The sequence below is a fragment of the Ambystoma mexicanum genome, chromosome 6p, assembly GCF_040938575.1.
Source record: "Ambystoma mexicanum isolate Mex_15411 chromosome 6p, UKY_AmexF1_1, whole genome shotgun sequence".
Lineage (NCBI taxonomy): Eukaryota > Metazoa > Chordata > Amphibia > Caudata > Ambystomatidae > Ambystoma > Ambystoma mexicanum.
The window spans coordinates 646,184,782-646,202,339 of record NC_090935.1 but is presented as its reverse complement, the minus strand read 5'-3'; the positions used below and the strand labels follow the sequence as shown (position 1 = coordinate 646,202,339).

Below are 17,558 nucleotides of genomic sequence, written 5' to 3'. Positions count from 1 at the left end.
TATTTCAGAGTGGGAAAGCTGAAAGATAGTGATTGTGCCAAGATAACATAATTTGATCAATTAGGGAAGCCGACAACTTTACCCAGTATACCACTTCTGGGGATTTGGTGGGCAGTGAAGCTGAGCCCTCTGAATAAAAAGTAAGGGGGTAGCATGTTGCGATCCTGATATATTTTATGCAGTGCTTAATGACAACATATAGTTAGGGCCTAGGACTGCCCCAGTTTTTGCAGTTAAGGGCACAGATGTGATTTTCCCTCAATTGTGCCATTTGGCCAGCTCCTTGTTTAAGAAAGCTACCAGCGAGACACATCTCCCCTGCCTCTTCTACCAGCTCGACTGCAAGTCCATAGGGCTTGCGCAAGTCACTGGCGATGTTGAACAAGAGAGGAGTAGATCCGTAATACAGCAGTGCGGAAGAGTTCTCCTAAGGGACATTGCAGCATACAGATTGGGATTCAGGTTTATATCTTTAGCTGGACAGTACACTTGCCCTGCCTACTATTTACACTAACAAACTGTTGGGAATCTAGCAATATCATCACTGATTCTCAGGAGGGAAGCTTCTCCCACGTGGTCAGGTAAAGGCAGAAGCTACCTGACTCTAACCCTGGGGGTGGCTATCTGTGGGAGGACCACGAAGGGGAAGACAAACTCCAAAGGGACAGAAGAATACTAGATTAAAATATTCTTGCAGTCACAATTCCCAATGACACATGTATGCCTCTACAACATACATACAATGCTTATTGTGGTATGGGTGAAGAAGTCCCACCATACAGTACTCAAACGCCTTACGTGCCTTCCACCCCCCTTTTCAGTACTGAGACGAGGAATAGGGGTGGAGTAATGAAGATGATCAGAAGTTGTAAGTTAATGCTGCGTTCTAGTCTTTGGAAAGCGTTCTACCGTGCAGGGAAGTTTAAAGTTGACACAGCTGAGAGAATACCAGAGCGAAGAGAGGCAGAGGCTGTCAGTGACTTGTTCTGATGCCAGTCAGAATGCAGAGGACAAGCAGACTGTCAGAAGCAGCACTGAGGCTGACACGTACGGCGTGCAGCAGAGGCGAACCGGAGGAAGCTTACTGCTTGAGGGCCGGAAGCAGCCAGTGCCGTGCGCAGCAGAGGGCAAAGCAAAAGCTTACCGGCTGACGGGAAGCATGCTGTTAGGGAGAATTTTCAGTTTAGTGCTAAATTCCTCCCACCTCAGAGACCCCGGGCTCTTTTGCTGAACTTTGGGACTTTGTACTTTTAATTCTATGTGTTTTCTGTGTTTTATTTGGTTGTGGAGTCTGACAAACTCCATAGGCATCATCTTTTACATTGTGTCCCACAGCACCTTCAGTGCAGTGGCACCAGGAATGCTTTTAGATTTCCCAAAGGTTTAAATACCTACTCTTGGATAAACTACTGTTTCCAAAAGCAGTGAAGTGAAATTGACTTTACTTACATTTGTAACTTTCTAGACCCAGCACACATTATCTTACAATAGGTTGCTGGAGGGGTTACTTAGTATCCCCTTTGTCTAGATTCTCATTTAACATTTTTATGTTACCCTTACCTCAATGAATGGCTGGTGGCGGTGGTTTACTATTAACTACCATGGTGTGCTTACACCGCGGGCTGCGGTGCCATTTTGACAGAGAGGTGCCCGGAACTTCCTGTGCTTAGTCTCCTAGGAGACAGGAATGCACTTTTAGATGTTTGGCCGGTAGGCTGTCCGGCAAGGACAGCCATCCTGCTGGGTGACTGATAGCTGGGCTGAAATGAATGGGAGAAACCTGCGTAAAAGGTGAGGCTTTTTGGCTTGGAAGGCAGAGTCGACCACTGGACGAAGGAATCCGAAGAAGAACTTGGAAGAGACACCTGCTGCAACTCCTGGACCGTTGGTTTGACCGGTGAAGCCCTGCTGCTGTGCTGAACCTCCGAATTCCTCTCGACTAGAGAAGCCCTGCAAGGACGACTTCTCCCCTTGAGTTGGTGAGACCAATCAACTCCAAAGTAAGCCACCTGGACATCCTCTCGAAGCTGGTTAAATTTCCACTGCAGTCGCTGCTGGAACCAAATAGCCAGGGAGAGGAACACCATATTGTGTGCGTTGCTTTTAAGCTGGCCAAAAGCTCCGGGAAGATCCTCCGGAATCCCAGGAAGCAGGACTGACCGAGTCTGAGGCACCTCAACAGAGTGCTCGACCCCAGATGCAAGGAAAGCCCATCTCGACACCCAGGAACCACAGTGTTGCTATTTGCGTTAGATGCGAGGAGCTGAAACACTGAAGTGCCACTTGTTTGAAGATTGCCGGTTGCGGTCGGTGACCGTTCAATTGTAGTGCAGGAGTCCCCAGAGGTTCTCCCTCTTGTCCCCATGACTGAGGCCCAGGAACACCAGGATCTGCAGAGCTGCACAGGAACAGAAGCCATCTGCTGCACTTTTCTTCAACCTAAAGGTACTGTACAGTCTAAGAGAACTTACCTCTTCTTGTGTAACCTCACTTGTCTTCATTGGAGACTTGTCTTGGTTGCTTCTGTAGAGTTGCTAACAGCTTCTTTACTTCACAAGCCTAATCAGCTTGTGGCCCTACTTTGATTTCTTCTTATTCTACAAAGACTTCTAAAACATTGTGCAAGACTTTTACTTACCTGCAAGAAGTGCTTCAGTTCACCTTGACTTTTGCTAACTTAACATTGGCTGGCCTGGCTCCCTGAATGACTCTTCTCTCTTCTGCTTATGTGTTTTTCCTTCCTTAAAGGAACGAGTTAACTGACTTTGCATTGTTTTATTTTTAAAGTACTTACCTGATTAATAATAATTGTGTGAACACTTGTCTTATTCTGAAACCTCTTTTCTTGACACTTCTCTCAATATATTCTAAATGCAACAGTGATATATTAATGTCCCCAACACCCTAACTGTTGAATTCACCCGAGGGTGTAGGTAGTGTCTCTGGGCCATCCCAAATGGGTATTTGCTGATTTGGAAAACTAAGGGTGTGTATTTTGAAGTATATGTGTTGCTTTATATTGCCCTTCTGAATAAGGCTTATTCAAACCGTTAAATAAATTAATAATTGTTTAATCAAGAAACCTTGTAAGAGTTTATTTGAATACTTGTCACTGTGAATCTCTGTGCAACTCCCCCACAGCTCACATTGACCCCTCTTGAGATAAGCCTGGCTTCTCAACACGCTACCAACCTGTGTTGTACAGACTGATACCAAAGATTGGGTTCCTATTGCCCGGAGGTCAGGGTTGTTGTAGTGCACACAAAGGGTACTGCATACAATCTTGCCTAACGCATGCAGAGTTAGCGAACCGGAGAAGACCGAGATATGAGCCCAGAGAAAGCAAACCGGGAACCGGAGTGTCTGTAGGTGAATGCTGTGTCGTGTTAAGTAATACCATTGAAGAAGTTGATGCAGATACAAGCAATATTAGAAAAGGGTCGGTGACCCAACGTTTCAAAACAGGAATTTGTGTGAGAGCAAAAGTGCTGGAAAAGGGTTGAGGACCCTGTATCTGAAAGAAGAAATGAAAGCAGAAACGAAGTGTAATGAGAAAGGGTCGGTGCCCCAATATTTAGAAAGGATTGTCTCGTGGATGACAAAGATAGTAGCTAGAGAATTAATGACAATGTCCTGGCAGGTTAGGGAACCAGGCAAATAGTTTGGGGCGCAAACCCTCAGGAGAAATGAACTTTGTGAACCAGTGTGACATCCTAGCAGGAGAGTAAACCAGGAGAAGTGAACTTTGTGAAACAGTGTAACATCCTGGCAGGAGAATAAACCAGGAGTGGGAAGGGAAGTGTACCTGAAGTTGGGAGAAGTGTCAAACCAATATATAAAAGGGAAGAATTATACCTCTTTTTTGAATCAGTGAGAAATGAGTAAAATACCTTGGCAGCAGAGTACACCAGGGAAGCAAAGAGGAGCAATCGGTGAAGAAGTGTAGTGCAATAACCCAGAAAGCAAGTGGAGGATACAGATTGTGAAGAACTTGAACCATAAAGAGGAATTGTGTGAAGGTTCAAGGGAAGGGTAATCCCCCTTGACATTGTGAAGTGAAACCTTGAGAATTACACAGGAACTGTGATAAAGTGACTTATTAAAACTACCAGAAGGAATTAAGGGGAAGGGCAATCCTTTTTCCTGGTAGAGCTTTCTTTCTTTGCTACACCTTAAACTTTATATTTTTTGGAACTTTGAAAGAAGGCTATGATTGCATATTCTATAAAAATTCCATTGTGCACATTATATTTAGTTTAGATTGTAAGGGCCATATTATGTGTTTTGGACACAGAACGGAGGACATGCTTCTGTTCAACATCCGGGTGCAGACTTTTCTTAGTTTTGTTGAGGCAGGGAAACTTCTCTGAGGTGAGGGATAGATAGGATTTCCCCCCAACCCTCTTAATATTTTGGAGAAATAAGTCTATAGCAAACAAACATACCAATGTGTGAGTCTTACTCTTGATCCCTTACAAAACATATATATTGCTAGCATAAATAAGCCATTTATATATGCACTGTCAACCACCCAAAACTTTCCTTCCCTAGACATGGCTGGCACATATGCATGCCTCCCATCACCTTGCTGGTAGTATACTGCCCGCATCGTGTTTGTCACAGCACACTGCCATTGCCTAATAGCTGGATTCAGTTTTCCTTGTCCTACTCCTAGAATCCAGGGTCTGCATGCTGTTCACTCTTTACATCCAGTTCTGGAATCTGTCCATTTGCAAGGGCTGCGCTGTATTTAGAAGCGCTGCCACTGGTGCGGAAGAGGATCCAGTGAGGACAGCTGGGCAGTGGAATTTTGTTTGGGGGGAGGGTGGGTGTAGGATAACAAATGGAGGCTGAAAGATCCTGAGGTGGAGAAAATGTCTCCTGAATCCAGGCAATGTGACGTCTGCAGACCTTCCCATCATCACAAATGACTCACCGTATAGTCACACATGTATATCTAGCCCAGCCCCAGAGGCTCATTTAGGACCCAGCAGACATTACTGGCTGCATGTCATTTGGACACCTCACCCCTTTCCCTGGATTTCAGCCCCTTCACACAAGTAGTGAAAGTTGCCTGAAATCGGTGAAACATCAATGTGATTGTAGAGGGACTGGACAAAGCTCATTTGAAGTGTCGCGATGTGAGGAACACAACTCCTGAACCACGTTTCAAGCCCCTAGGATGCACTGTTTCTGAGATATTTGCACTGCAATGCGCCAGGGTGAAAGACAGGTCGGGCAAGCGCACCGAAGGTCCCAGTAGGCCTCCCTTGTGTATCTGCTCCTGGGTATATCCGCCAGCCAAACGTGCCCATTCTCAATGCAGTTTACTTCAGAGGGCAAAGCACATCAAGCGATAAGCGACTTGGAACAGCGACCTACTGGATAATTGATTTTGAACAATTGATGAGTGTTATCATGTCTGTCTACAGAACCCGTGCGAAGTACTGGTACTTTTTGCTAGTGTTCTATAAAATGGGAAAAGGTTTTTAACTTAGTAACTTGCCAGCCTTAAATTCGAGCCTTGCATGCCCACCCCAATCTCCTGGCTGCAGGACATGTACTGTAACATTTATTGCGCAACAATAACAGAAAGCTATACCTGACATGTATTTGTTGCGAAGGCTCCACGTTCTCCTTTCCATTTACTAGCTTCCTGTTCCCATTTTCTTTTGCTGCCTGTGGCGTGATGGTCTTTACATAGCCAGCAACCACTCCCCACATTTCTCCCTTCTAGCAGTCATCTCCCTTGCTTTGAACTTCAGGCTTCTGTGATTAGCTTCTAGCTTTCACCTGCGCCGCTTACCCTCAACTTGACAGGTTTTACTTGTGCTTGTTGCAGTTCTCTGGAGACGAGTCTCAGAGCTGAAACTTTAGTTCTTGGGGAATTCGTATTTTTGGCATCAATGTACTATTTAGCTCTTGTTCATTCCAGTCGCCTAACAAACGCCTGTGGTGCCCTTAACCCCAATATTATGTTCACACTTTTCTTTATATGCGGTACAATGAGCACAAAATAAGATGAACAATTCCCCAGGTTATATGATATAACTTTGAGAAATGAGAATTTTCTACTGGAATGAAAATGACCAGAAAGGTATAATGGAGAGATGACCACCAAATGATGAATAAAGCAAGGCGGGGTAGTGGGAAAGAGAGGATCTGATATTGTCAGTCTTCCTCTTTCAGTCCAATGGTCTCCCGACGGAAACCAGGGAAGGAGCGATTTACATGCAAGTAACATTTATAATGTGGCTTGATTGGAGAATGGGATCTCACCCATTCCTCACTTGGTCTTGACAAATGCACAAATAATAGTGCAGAAACTGGTAGATCTTTTTGTGTATGAGGGTCCATATTTTTAGGAGACACCAGATCTAGCACATTGAGAGACAGCAGGTGTAGCACATTGGATACTGGAGGATGACCATAGCTGATTTTTTTTTTAATCCATACTTAATTTTTCAAGTGATGCTCTTTGTTTCGCTTCACACTTACTGGTTCAAGCGCTGATGTAATGTTGCGCTTTGAGCCCTACCTTCCAGCGGTCAGCTTATTTAATTTGCCCATTGTTAAGATGGGTTTTCAGAATCCGCCTTTTTGACATATTCTGAGAGGCAACCGTATTCTGGTGAGCAGGGAAAGACACTCATGTCAGGACAAACTATCATGGTAGTGTGACTCAGAAGTGAGACGTAAGAAAGTTCGAGAGTTAAGCACACATAGAGCACTCTTAATAATGCATTTTGGCAGAATGCATAAAAATACAATCATATATTCAGGCCTTAGTCAACTCTTGTCAACTAAAAATCACAGGTAAGTAAATCGCTACACATTCACTGTTGGGGTGCTCTTGCTACAGAGTACCACACTTTACTTTTAAATACAGTAAAATCATTAATAGAACACTGTAGTGTTGCAAAGTTAATGAAGAAAAAGATATAGATAAGTATCAAAACAACTTTGGAATATATTGTTAAAATGAAGATGGTAAAACACCATAGAACGCCTTATAAATATAAGGTGCTACACTCTAAAAGTCTTTTCCTGGCTAGAAGAGATGTGGTCTAGTGCCCACAAGTCCCAAATAAACCCTTTGCAGGAGACTATAATTCTTTAAAGCAAAATGAACGTAGCCAACCAATAGTTTATTTCACTACGCTCCCTCCCCCCTCGCTTTGTGCCTTGGGTCCATTGGAGGGTGTTTAGGGGTCGCTGGTGCAGAGGTCACTTTCAGCATCATGTTTTATTTTGGGCTAGTCTGTGTTTTCACAACTGGACATCCCTGGCACAATGAAAAAATTGCCACTTTCATGTCCATGCCCTCAGTGGACCCCCGAGTACACGTTGCAGGCAGTAATCTGGGATGGCCTCCGTGATCAAACTGTGGATGTCAACCCTCATACCGGAAACTAAAGGCTGGTCCTGCGAGGCCCCTCTTTCTACTTAAGAGCTGCAACTGCAGTGATAGGCCACTTGTTCCAGAAGTCAAGTGTCTTCAGAGTTCCGTGTCCGATCTCTGGATCATGACCAATACAGCCAGGTAGACCAGGAGGAAGCCAGTCATCCCACTGGATAGTTCCACTGGGTCACTTCCAAAGGCTTACAAATACTGGATCTTCGAGCAGGGTTTGAGATTAGTTGTTCTCACTGATCCAGGAGTCAAAGCACTGGTGAAGGCATTCTGGAGATCAGCAAAGGCTCAGGGCTTCGCTGATACTGTTGAAGACCATGCTGGCTGGCTGCAACAATTAATTCTGGGTCTTTTGAGGGATTCTCCTCTTCGAAGGGGTCTTAGCTCCAAAGGCGGACTGAAGAATGGCTGATTGAGTCCTCCTTTTATCGTAATTGCGAGCTGGAGTTGTCCACATGGCCACCAATGGTAATGATCTGCACCATTCAAACGGGCAGCGGCTGTCCTATCCTGGACAGCCTCTGGACACCACATCTGCCCAGCAACAGACACACTTGGCCAGGTTGTGGTCTGGGACCAGATAGTCCCATCCCCAACACTGGGCCACAAGCACACACTGCCACTTTGCCCGGCAAAAGCTGAGGCTTTACCCCAGAAAGGGCTTACAACGTATCTGGCCCTGAGAGGGCAGGACGTTGGCGAAAAGCCCAAGATGAACTCTCGAGGCCTCGGAAGAAATCGGAAGGCTCAATAGATGATTCTTTGTTGCAAAATTTGCCAAAAAGGAGGAGAGCTGTCTGCTCCCTCTGGGATTTTGGGAGTTTACCACTCCAGTGTATGTTACAGAGGATTTGATCACCACCTGCCCAGGAGGCTAATGACTGCGAATCCAGGGATGTGGTGTTGTACTTTAAGGTGCCAGGCTCCTTCTGCCCTAGTCCTTCCTTTCCTTATGACCCTCCCAATCCCCCATTCGCTCCAGAATTCTTGATAGATTCAAGGTTTATAGAGCTGCGAGGGATCTTGCTAGTGCCTTGGGAGGAGTAACAGATTGACTTTCATTCCCTGTTCATTGTGGTGGCTTTGAAGGAGTTATTCAACTCTCATGAGGTGCGATTTGGAAACTCGGTCATCGTCAGAAGGAAGGTGATACAATGAGGAAGTAAAGGAGGATGGCTCACCCGCTACTGTAGTGCCAACCTTGGTTGTGTCTTAGGAGCAAATGGACTGATATTGAATGTCAAACAGAGGGGGGTTCTGGGAAACTCTCTACCAGCACGAACACAGCCCATCGACTTGTTCTTGGGTGGATGGCCCCTGGGAGAGTTTCAACCAAGTCTTTAGCTCACTGTTCTTTTCACAGAGAAGACATTTCCCCGCATATCAGTCTTTGTCCTGCCCAGGGGCAGTCCAGCACCGAAATGCTAGGCAATTCTCCTCTGAACAAGAGTACTAATAGCAACCCCATACACATGTTTCAGCCTAGTTGGGTATCATCAGTGAGTTGAAGCTGTGCCTCTCTAAGAGCAGTGAGCAAGGGGTCCACGGCTGTATTCCCCTGGTAACTTAGGGTGAGACCCAAAGTTAATTGGTATGCAAAACAGAGGGGGGTTCTGGGAAACTCTCTACCAGCACAAACACAGCCCATTTACTTGTTCTTGGGTGGATGGCCCCTGGGAGAGTCTCAACCAAGTCTTTAGCTCACTGTTCTTTTCACAGATAAGAAATGTCCCCGCATATCAGGTTTTGTCAGAGCAGTGAGGAAAGGGTCCACGTCTGACTTCCCCTGGTAGCCCCTGGGCAGGACAAAGACTGATAAGCAGGGACATTTCTTCTCTGTGAAAAGAACAGTGAGCTAAAAACTTGGTTGAGACTCTCTCAGGGGCCATCCACCCAAGAACAAGTCAACGGGCTGTGTTCGTGCTGGTAGAGAGTTTCCCAGACCCGCCTTTTTTTTTGCATAAATTAACTTTTGGTCTCATCCTAAGTTACCAGGGGAATCCAGACGTGGACCCCTTGCTTACTGTTCTTAGAGAGCCACAGCTTCACCTCAGTGATGATGCCCAACTAGGCTGAAACACGTGTATGGGGTTGCTGTGGTACTCTTGTTTGGAGGAGAATTGCCTAGCATTTCGGTGCTGGACTGCCCCTGGGCAGGACAAAGGCTGATATGCGGGGACATTTCTTCTCTGTGAAAAGAACAGTGAGCGAAAGAGTTGGTTGAGACTCTCCCAGGGGCCATCCACCCAAGAACGAGTCAATGGGCTGTGTTTGTGCTGGCAGAGAGTTTCCCAGAACCCCTTCTGTTTTGATATTTAATGTCATTGCCACTGTAACTTGTAACACATGCCTAGAGACTGGCTGTTCTTTCAAGGCTAAAAGAAGCATTTTATTCAAAATGTGTACATGGCGCAAACGAAGCAAAATGCATCCGAGCGCTGTACATGATTCTATATGTAATAGCAAAAACCTCTCTAAAAACAGAAATCCTATTAAAATTAAATCATTAAAGCAGCTTCAAAAATAAAAAAATAAAAAAACTGACTAACATACCCATGCTTTGAGTGCTTTCCCGAATCTCCAATACTATGGGATCTTACAGAGATTAATAGGTAGAGCATTCCAACAAGAGACTGCTGCACCAGAAAATGACCTTTTTACATGGCAAAAACGTGCCTGAATTTACAAACATTTAGAAATAATTTGACGACTGCAAATACATTGCTTTCTAAATAATGCAGAATAGCTTAAATGTAATTCTGGCATTCTGGGGAAACCATTGAAGTGATTTTAAAATGGGGATAAAATGCTCAAACTTCTAGCACCATTAACGAAACAGGCAGCTGCATGCAAAACTGCTCTCAGCGGGCCAGGGAAGAAATGGGGAGATCTGTTAGAATAGAATTTCCAAAATCAAAACGGGAAGCAACCAAGGACTGCACTAATAAACAAAAATGAGATGATACAAATGATTTCACAGATCTTAACGAAAACAAACGATAGTTAACAGATTTTACCAAGGTATTTATGGTATGATAGGTTATTTATAACGCGCTTAATACCCAGAGGTTTCTACGCGCGGACCTGGGGATCGAACCTGTGTTGCTCCGTGTCGTCGTGCTTCCAAGGCGAGCATGTTGCCCCTGAGCTATGTTCCCGAGACTGTGTGTGGAACAAGAGTCCATATCGAGTCTAAAGTGAAATCCAATGATTTTTCAGTATGTGAAGAATCGAAGGATGAACCTGTAATGTGTGCCGTCCTGAACCAATTTGAAAGGGTGCGTTGACCTGAAGAGTGAGAAAACAAAAGAAATTGTGCCTTGGACCGATTCAGTTTAAAAATTGTCAAGACATCGACATCTTTATATCCAGCAGATAGTCCAGCGAACTGAGCAAATCTCTTTCCAATTAGATACTGAAAAACAGTTGGGTGTCATTAGCATACTAATGCATTTCCACCCCATGCTTCATAGCCACATTGCCCAGATGTTCCACGTATAAATTAAAATGCAATGTTGATACGATTGACCCTTACGAGGCACCAGACGGAACAAGAAATGGGTCAGACTGATTAGCTCCCATAACAACCAACTGTAAATATAATCTAAACCAATACTAAAAATAATCTAAACCAATACAAAACCTGGCCTCTGATCCCCATACGATTCAACAAAATTCCAAGACGGATTTCATGGTCAATCGTTTTGAATGTTACGTAGAGGTCAACTAAAATCAACGAACGGGAGCCAGCTAGGGTGTGTAAAATGGCTGTTTTTGTGCTATACTCAGCACGGAATCCAGACTGGAAGGATGCTAATAGAGTTTGGTCCACAATCCAATGTTTCAGTTGGTCAGTGCTAGGGAGTTTTACCAAGACTCTCCTTACAGTGTACAAGGCTCCAACTCTTAGCGTAAACCTCAACTACCCAAAAGGTTTGGCAGCTATAGCTGAGCTGGCAGGCTTAGTCTAGGAGGGAGAAGGGCTGTAGTAGAGTACAAAGACCTTTGAGCACACAAACCGCCAAGAAGACCCTTACTTGTATTTATATATACCTATTATTATTTATTAAACATAATGGCTGATGTTCAGTTTTCAATTCAGGTAAGGGAAATATATATATATTTCTGAGGCTTGTGGAATCTGCTTAGATCACATGCTGTGCATAGGCCGACATCTAGTGGAATCTGCGGAGTATTACAGTTTGTTTTTCGAAACTCGAAAATGGGCGTCGACACAGGGCATGCCAGTAATACTATCCCTAGTGTGACGCCCACTGTACCCAAGATCCCTCACGCGTCTAGGATCCTCAGATTGTTTTTTTCCGCCATACTGGTCGGAAGCATCTTGCGGAGTCCCCTGGCCTTAGCCATACTTTTGCTAAAATTTTAAATTATTAATCTATTGACATCCTTCCCCACCCCAACGTCGAACTTCGACACTCGACGCCGGCTGGAGAAGAAATCGACCATCGGCTGCACGTCGGATTTGGGCCTCGGAAGGCCGCTGGCCTCGGCCCGGGCCTGGTAGGCAGCTGGCCTCGGCCCTGCAAGTAGGGAGAGTGGGGGGTGGTACATACTCTACACTCTTGGTATATAGGTACACCTTATACATTTCCTACACTTAACAGCCCGCTGCCTCAAGGTGCGTATGGAGGGTACCCCTTTTCAATTCTGCCCCAAGTGCAACCGCAAATACCCTTGGGTCGACAGGCACGCCACGTGCAATCTCTGCTTGCCGAGGGACCACCCCGAAGCGAACTGCAGAGCGTGTAGTAGGTTTAAACCTAAGACACTTAAGGACCGTTCGACGAAGCGTTGGGCCCACCACGCCAGGCAGGCGGCCATGGCAGCGGAGGGCGCCTTCAGCGATGGCAGCGACGCCGTACTTTCGGACGGCGAGGGCATTATGGCGTCGAAAGACAGCCGAGCGCAGGTCTCCAACCTCGGAAGGTCGTCCGGCAGGGCGGCTATGGGGAAGACCCCCGGCGACGCAAGCACTTCACATACTACACACACTAAACACACTAAGTCCAACCGAGACTCGACGACGTCGAGTTCTCGGAAAGAGGCACAGACAGAAGGGTCCGATTCGGTGTCCTCTGGGCGCTCTCGATCAAGATCGCCGCATGACTCCAGGCAGTCATCCACTCTTGCCAAGAGTGCCTCGCTCCCTAGGCTAACAGAAGTTCGATCGTCGGAAGACGAAGACGACTTCCACCCCCAGGCCACGCTCCAGGAGGCGGAGCCCGCAATTAAAGCTAGCGAGGCCCCACGCTCGAAGGACAGGGACACCTCTCCCGATCCTCGACGCCAGGCGTCGAAAAACTCCGGAGCCACTAAGGGACAGGGAAAACATTTTTCTACGCACGGGGAGGGGGGAAAACAGCAGAAGAAACTACCTGTACATTCTTCCACACCTGTGAAACTCTCCACCCCCCCTAAACAGACAGACAAGCCCAGGTCTGCTGATAGGTCCACAACCAGCAAAGCTACTCAAGATAAATCCCATAGACTTGCTGAGAGAGTCATTCCCAGTTCCAAAAAATGGTCCCGTGAAGACATAGATAGGGTCATGTCAAGAATGTCTTCTTTGGCTGATTTTTATGATAAAAATCCAGAACATTTCCTCTCGTATGATCCACAAGGGGCCACACCCTCAGGCTCTACTGATCCTATCCCCCCGAGTAAGAAGGCCCGGTTTGAAACCCCGATGAGGTCTGAACCCTTCGAGGTACAACCTTACGCAACACCATACTCACGGTATCAAGAAGAGACTTCCTTTTGTGGAGACCAAGAATTTGGTATGATAGAAGAGCAAACCGGGACGGGCTACTATGGGGATGATGAGGAACAGGAAGAAGAAGAGGATAACCCTGAAACATACAGAGTAGATTCCCCGGTAGAGAACGAAGCCCCGGTTACCGACTCCCCGGTCGATAATCAGCCCCTCCTAAATGAGGTTCTCGCTCGCGCAGCAGAACATTTCCACATTGACACCCACGGTGTACAGGAGGAAAGGGACTTCGCAGAAGAGTTAGTGGGAGAAAGGAGGCTGGTTGCCCAGACCATCCCTATCCTTAAATCCATTCAGCGGAGAATAGATCCGTCCCTGGTGAACCCAAACCTCACCAGAGCAGTCAATCCCAGGGTTGAAAAACTTTTCAGGGCAGCTCAGTCTGACCCTCTCTATATAAGAGGGCATCTGAAGCCAGACTCCCTAGTTGTTACCAACACTCGTAAGAGGGCTGGAACACCCTTGTCTTCGTCAGAAGCTCCTCCCGACAAGGAGAGCAAAAAACTATACGGTTTCGGCAGGAATGTAGCCTCAACGTCCGCCTATCAAGCAAGGATTGCTAACTCCACCACCCTGTTGGCCAGCTACAACTGCCATCAGTGGGAAGAAGTCGCGGCTCTCATAGCCTCTGCTCCTGAACCGTTAAAGGGCCAATTAGCTCGGATTTCCGCAGAGGGTAGAGCCGTGTCTGGTTGCATTTTGAAAGCAACCTTCGACGCCGCGGATAACGCAGGCAGATTGATAGCAGAAGGTACTGTTATCAAGAGACATGCGTGGTTACGGCAGTCTGGTTTTAAGGCAGAAACTCAGGCATCATTGTTAGACAAACCGGTGGAAGCCGATCTGTTTGGTAAGGCGGTCGAGGACGCACTGAAAAATGCCAGGGACGAATACGAGACCTCAAATCCCTTGGCCAGTTAACCAATAAACCCCCTAACCAGAGAGCGAATAGTAATTTTCGTCGCCCACGCGGCCAAAATTCCCAGAGAGGATCTAACTATTCCCAGGGGCAGGGTACACAATGGAACAACAACCAACAGTCTACACAGGGTTACGGCAGAGGTAATAGGAGAGGTCGTTGTAAAGGCAGAGGCAGCCCCAGCAAGGGAGGCGGCACGCCTCCACCAAAGCAGTGACGCTCAGTTCAGGGTCCCTTCTCACGCAACCCCAGTAGGGGGGACGCATTTCAAACTTCACCCAGGCTTGGGAAGGGATCACATCAGACAGATGGGTGCTGTCAACAGTATCCACGGGATATTGTATAGAGCTACTGCAGCGTCCCCGGAACCATCCTCCACGACAAAGAGTACACTCCTTAGAACATCAGAAGATTCTCCTCGAGGAGATCGCCATTCTTCTACAAAAGGATGCGATAGAACTCGTCCCGCAACACCAGGTAAACAAGGGTATTTATTCAACTTACTTCCTTGTGCCAAAGAAAGACTTGACAATGCGCCCAGTATTGGACTTACGGCCTGCCAACAAGTATGTCAAGCCCCAAACATTTCGTATGACCACGCTACAACAGGTAATCCCCCTCCTAAAAAAGGGGGATTACATGGCAACCTTGGATATGAAAGATGCTTATTTTCATATTTCCATGTTCCCAGCGCACAGAAAGTACTTGCGCTTCAAGGTGGACAGTCGCCACTACCAATTCAAGGTACTGCCCTTCGGGATAGCTTCAGCACCAAGGGTATTCACCAAGGTACTGGCGGTGGCGGCTGCACACCTACGCAGGGAGGCAATCCCAGTGTACCCTTATCTGGACGACTGGCTCATAACGGGGGAAACCCCAGGAATTTGCAGGACAAACATTCAAAGGACTATCGACCTCCTCCACGAATTAAGCTTCTCAATCAACGAGAAGAAGTCAAGCCTGGTGCCAAGCACCTCAAAACAATTCCTAGGAGCAATCCTGGATACCCACCTTTCCTTCAGAAGAAAGAATTCGGAATATACTTCTGCAAATTCCACATTATCAGTCCGGTCAACAAATAACGCTACGCAAAGCAATGCGTTTACTGGGCATGATGGCGTCATGCATTTACCTGGTCCCCCACGCGCGCCTGCGCATGCGTCCCATGCAGGAATGGTTGGCGAAACAGTGGTCTCAGGCAAGTGGTCAGTGGGACGATCTAGTGGTCGTTTCGCCAACACTGGTACAAAGCCTTCACTGGTGGACAAGAGAGAATCTCGCAAAGGGGAAACCCTTTTACGATCCCGCAGTACAGGCAGTAGTCACTACAGATGCATGTCTGACAGGGTGGGGAGATCACCATCTCCACCACACAGCTCAGGGTCTCTGGTCTCACTCAGTGGCCAAGAACCACATCAACCTGCTAGAGCTTCTGGCAGTATTCAGAGCGCTTCAGGCGTTCGAGCCCCATCTACTAAACCTGTCAGTGCAAATCCGGACGGACAGCACTACAGCCATGTTCTACCTGAACAAGCAAGGAGGGACTCACTCGCCAAATCTGTCCAAGCTTGCCCAGAAAATCTGGATATGGGCACTCAGACGGAACATCTTCCTGTCATCACAACATGTTCCAGGGGAGCTCAATTCCCTAGCGGATGCTCTGAGCAGAGACTCCCTCCCAGAAGAACACGAATGGGTTCTTCACAGAGAGGTCGTAGAAGATCTCTTCTCTCAGTGGGGTTTCCCCACTATAGACTTATTCGCCACAAGCGAAAACAAACAATGCCCAGGATTTGCATCCAGGTTCCCCCAACCAGACTCCCAGGGGAACGCCCTGTGGATGAACTTGTCAGGGATGTTTGCGTACGCTTTTCCACCAACTCCTCATCAGGAAAGTGGTGAACAAGATGAACAGAGAATCGATGACGCTCGTCCTAGTTGCTCCCATGTGGGCAAGACAACCGTGGTTCCCACACCTACGCAGGATGGCGGTGTGCGAGCCCATCAAACTTCCAGCCTGGTACAACCTACTGTCCCAGCACCAAGGTCAAACAGTGCACCAGCAACCCAATTCAATGAACCTGGCAGCATGGCTCCTGAGGTCATAGAGTTTGGACACCTCAAATTGCCACAGAGGTGTATGGACATCCTAAAGGAATCTAGGAAGCCAAACACAAGGCACTGTTACTTTGACAAGTGGAAGAGGTTCGTTATCTGGTGCCAGAGTAGACAAATCAACCCAGTTGATTGCACTCCTTCCACTATTGTTACATACATGCTCCACCTGCTAGATGCAGGATTGGTTTTTAACTCACTGAAAGTACACCTGGCAGCTCTCTCGGCTTACACCACTTCCCATAGCAAAGTGTCGTGGTGGAAAGTACCAGTAGTTAAAGCCTTCATGGAAGGAGTAAAGAGACTTCACCCTCCTATTTCAAACCCACCGCCAGGGTGGGACCTTAATGTGGTGCTAGCCAAGCTCATGGGCCCCCCTTTCGAACCCATGCATAAGAGCAGTCTCAAACACCTGACTTATAAAACGGCCTTCTCAGTAGCTATTACTTCTATAAGAAGGGTCAGTGAAATTCAGGCTCTGTGAGTGCAGGATCCCTTCTTTACTATCCATAAAGACAAACTGGTTTTACGCACACACCCTAGGTTCTCACCTAAATTTATATCAAAATTCCATGTAAACCAGTCCATCGAGCTTCCAGCTTTCTTCCAGAACCCGCAAAGCTCGGCTGAGGTGAAACTACACACCCTAGATGTGCGTAGGGCGGTCCTCTACTATGTAAATAAAACAAGACCGCTAAGGAAAACAGATCAACTGTTTGTCTCCGTAGCTACAGGCAGAGAGGGGGATCGCGTCTCTAAAGGAGCCATCTCGAAGTGGATTATTAACTGTATCCAGCTGTGTTACTCACTCTCTGAAAAGACTCTGCCTTTTACGCCAAGGGCCCACTCTACTAGAGGCATTGGGGCCACTCTGGCTTTCATTGCAAATGTTCCCCTCGACACCATTTGCAAAGCAGCTACTTGGAGCTCTATTCACACTTTTACTCAGCATTACTGCATTGACACCCATTCCAAGACAGATACACAAGTGGGACAAGCGGTTCTAAGACATTTATTTGCTCATGACCCTTCTCACATCCCACCTCCTTCTTCTGGTACTGCTCGCTAATCTATGCACAGCATGTGATCTAAGCAGATTCCACAAGCCTCAAAAGGGATACATTACTCACCGTAATCATATTTCTGATGCTTGTATCTGCTTAGATTCACATGCGACCCACACTTCCTCCCCTCCGAGAGAAGGCGCATGATTGCTTGTAGTCTTAACTTTCTGTCTATCTGCTTGGATTATCTGTACTCGCGCTACTCCTCATGCTACCTCATGTCAGAAAAAATACAATCTGAGGATCCTAGAC

At 46.8% G+C, this 17,558-nt stretch overlaps 1 protein-coding gene across 2 annotated transcripts in view; it reads left to right on the top strand.

Annotated features, from left to right (window-relative positions):
* Positions 1 to 17,558, top strand: part of FCHO2 (FCH and mu domain containing endocytic adaptor 2) — a 1,284,287-nt gene that overhangs the window by 294,566 nt on the left and 972,163 nt on the right. The gene's annotated exons all lie outside the window — the stretch shown is intronic.